The sequence below is a fragment of the Salvelinus fontinalis genome, chromosome 30 (genome assembly GCF_029448725.1).
Source record: "Salvelinus fontinalis isolate EN_2023a chromosome 30, ASM2944872v1, whole genome shotgun sequence".
Classification (NCBI taxonomy): Eukaryota; Metazoa; Chordata; class Actinopteri; order Salmoniformes; family Salmonidae; genus Salvelinus; species Salvelinus fontinalis.
The window spans coordinates 12,861,630-12,866,845 of record NC_074694.1 but is presented as its reverse complement, the minus strand read 5'-3'; positions in this window follow the sequence as shown (position 1 = coordinate 12,866,845).

Here is a 5,216-nt window from a genome sequence, read left to right as displayed (position 1 = left end):
TACCCCCACACTATAAATACAACTACCCCCCCCCACTATAAATACAACTACCCCCCACACTATAAATACAACTACCCCCCCACACTATAAATACACAACCCCCCCCACACTATAAATACAACCACCCCCCCACACTATAAATACAACCGCCCCCCCCACTATAAATACAACTACCCCCCCACACTATAAATACAACACCCCCCCACACTATAAATACAACCCCCCCACACTATAAATACAACTACCCCCCCCCCCCACAATATAAATACAACTGTACCCCCCACACTATAAATACACAAACCCCCCCACACTATAAATACACAAACCCCCCCACACTATAAATACAACTACCCCCCCCACACTATAAATACAACTACCCCCCCACACTATAAATACAACTACCCCCCACACTATAAATACAACTACCCCCCCACACTATAAATACAACTACCCCCCCACACTATAAATACAACTACCCCCCCACACTATAAATACAACTACCCCCCCACACTATAAATACAACTACCCCCCCACACTATAAATACAACTACCCCCCCACACTATAAATACAACTACCCCCACACTATAAATACAACTACCCCCCCACACTATAAATACAACTACCCCCACACTATAAATACAACTACCCCCCCACTATAAATACAACTACCCCCCCACACTATAAATACAACTACCCCCCACACTATAAATACAACTACCCCCCCACACTATAAATACAACTACCCCCACACTATAAATACAACTACCCCCCCACACTAGTAAATACAACTACCCCCCCACACTATAAATACAACTACCCCCCCACACTATAAATACAACTACCCCCCCACTATAAATACAACCACCCCCACACTATAAATACAACCACCCCCCACACTATAAATACAACCACCCCCCCACACTATAAATACAACTACCCCCCCCACTATAAATACAACTACCCCCACACTATAAATACAACTACCCCCCCACTATAAATACAACTACCCCCCCACACTATAAATACAACTACCCCCCACACTATAAATACAACTACCCCCCCACACTATAAATACAACTACCCCCCCACACTATAAATACAACTACCCCCCCACACTATAAATACAACTACCCCCCCACACTATAAATACAACTACCCCCCCACACTATAAATACAACTACCCCCACACTATAAATACAACTACCCCCCCACACTATAAATACAACTACCCCCCCACACTATAAATACAACTACCCCCCCCACACTATAAATACAACTACCCCCCCACACTATAAATACAACTACCCCCCACACTATAAATACAACTACCCCCCCACACTATAAATACAACTACCCCCCCACACTATAAATACAACTACCCCCCCACTATAAATACAACTACCCCCCCACACTATAAATACAACTACCCCCCACACTATAAATACAACTACCCCCCCACACTATAAATACAACTACCCCCCCCACTATAAATACAACTACCCCCCCACACTATAAATACAACTACCCCCCCACACTAAAAATACAACTACCCCACCCCCCCCACACTATAAATACAACTACCCCCCACACTATAAATACAACTACCCCCCCCACACTATAAATACAACTACCCCCCACACTATAAATACAACTACCCCCCACACTATAAATACAACTACCCCCCCACACTATAAATACAACTACCCCCCCACACTATAAATACAACTACCCCCCACACTATAAATACAACTCTACCCCCCCACACTATAAATACAACTACCCCCACACTATAAATACAACTACCCCCCCACACTATAAATACAACTACCCCCCCACACTATAAATAGAACTACTCCCCCCCCCCACATTATAAATACAACCACCCCCCCACACTATAAATAAAACTACCCCCCCCACACTATAAATACAACTACCCCCCCACACTATAAATACAACTACCCCCCCACACTATAAATAGAACTACCCCCCCCACACTATAAATACAACTACCCCCCCACACTATAAATACAACTACCCCCCCACAATATAAATACAACCACCCCCCCACACTATAAATACAACTACCCCCCCACACTATAAATACAACTACCCCCCCACACTATAAATAGAACTACCCCCCCCACACTATAAATACAACTACCCCCCCACACTATAAATAGAACTACCCCCCCCCCACACTATAAATACAACTACCCCCCCACACTATAAATAGAACTACCCCCCCCACACTATAAATACAACTACCCCCCCCACACTATAAATACAACTACCCCCCCCCCACACTATAAATACAACTACCCCCCCCACACTATAAATACAACTACCCCCCCCACACTATAAATACAACTACCCCCCCACACTATAAATACAACTACCCCCCCCACACTATAAATACAACTACCCCCCCCACACTATAAATACAACTACCCCCCCCACACTATAAATACAACTACCCCCCCACACTATAAATACAACTACCCCCCCCACACTATAAATACAACTACCCTCCCACACTATAAATACAACTACCCCCCCCACACTATAAATACAACTACCCCCCCACACTATAAATACAACTACCCCCCCACACTATAAATACAACTACCCCCCCATACTATAAATAGAACTACCCCCCCCCACACTATAAATACAACTACCCCCCCACACTATAAATACAACTACCCCCCCCCCACACTATAAATAGAACTACCCCCCCACACTATAAATACAACTACCCCCCCACACTATAAATAGAACTACCCCCCCACACTATAAATACAACTACCCCCCCACACTATAAATACAACTACCCCCCCCAGACTATAAATACAACTACCCCCCCACACTATAAATACAACTACCCCCCCACACTATAAATACAACTACCCCCCCACACTATAAATAGAACTACCCCCCCACACTATAAATACAACTACCCCCCCCCACTATAAATACAACCACCCCCCCACACTATAAATACAACTACCCCCCCACACTATAAATACAACCACCCCCCCACACTATAAATACAACTACCCCCCCCACTATAAATACAACTACCCCCCCACACTATAAATACAACTACCCCCCACACTATAAATAGAACCACCCCCACACTATAAATACAACTACCCCCACACTATAAATACAACTACCCCCCCCCACTATAAATACAACTACCCCCCCACACTATAAATACAACTACCCCCCCACACTATAAATACAACTACCCCCACACTATAAATACAACTACCCCCCCCACTATAAATACAACTACCCCCAGACTGTAAATACAACTACCCCCACACACTATAAATACAACTACCCCCCACACTATAATTACAACTACCCCCACACTATAAATACAACTACCCCCCCACACTATAAATACAACTACCCCCACACTATAAATACAACTACCCCCCACACTATAAATACAACTACCCCCCCCACACTATAAATACAACTACCCCCCCCCACACTATAAATACAACTACCCCCCCACACTATAAATACAACCACCCCCCCACACTATAAATACAACTACCCCCCACACTATAAATACAACCACCCCCCCACACTATAAATACAACTACCCCCCACACTATAAATACAACTACCCCCCCACACTATAAATACAACTCTACCCCCCATCACTATAAATACAACTACCCCCCCACACTATAAATACAACTACCCCCCACACTATAAATACAACCTACCCCCCCACACTATAAATACAACTACCCCCCACACTATAAATACAACTCTACCCCCCCACACTATAAATACAACTACCCCCCACACTATAAATACAACCACCCCCCCACACTATAAATACAACTACCCCCCACACTATAAATACAACTACCCCCCACACTATAAATACAACCACCCCCCCACACTATAAATACAACTACCCCCACACTATAAATACAACCACCCCCCCACACTATAAATACAACTACCCCCCCACACTATAAATACAACTACCCCCCCACACTATAAATACAACCACCCCCCCACACTATAAATACAACTACCCCCCACACTATAAATACAACCACCCCCCCACACTATAAATACAACTACCCCCCCACACTATAAATACAACTACCCCCCCACACTATAAATACAACTACCCCCCCCACACTATAAATACAACTACCCCCACACTATAAATACAACTACCCCCCCACACTATAAATACAACTACCCCCCACACTATAAATACAACTACCCCCACACTATAAATACAACCACCCCCCCACACTATAAATACAACTACCCCCCCACTATAAATACAACTACCCCCCCACACTATAAATACAACTACCCCCCCACACTATAAATACAACTACCCCCCACACTATAAATACAACTACCCCCCCACACTATAAATACAACTACCCCCCACACTATAAATACAACTACCCCCCCACACTATAAATACAACTCTACCCCCCCACACTATAAATACAACTCTACCCCCCCACACTATAAATACAACTCTACCCCCCCACACTATAAATACAACTACCCCCCCACACTATAAATACAACCACCCCCCCACACTATAAATACAACTACCCCCCCACACTATAAATACAACTACCCCCCCACACTATAAATACAACCACCCCCCCACACTATAAATACAACTACCCCCCCACACTATAAATACAACTACCCCCCCACACTATAAATACAACTACCCCCCCACACTATAAATACAACTCTACCCCCCCACACTATAAATACAACTACCCCCCCACACTATAAATACAACTACCCCCCCACTATAAATACAACTACCCCCCCACACTATAAATACAACCACCCCCCCCACACTATAAATACAACCACCCCCCACACTATAAATACAACTACCCCCCACACTATAAATACAACTACCCCCCCACACTATAAATACAACTACCCCCCCCACACTATAAATACAACTACCCCTCACACTATAAATACAACTCTACCCCCCCACACTATAAATACACAACCCCCCCCACACTATAAATACAACTCTACCCCCCACACTATAAATACAACTACCCCCCCCCACACTATAAATACAACTACCCCTCACACTATAAATACAACTCTACCCCCCCACACTATAAATACACAACCCCCCCACACTATAAATACAATTACCCCCCACACTATAAATACAACTACC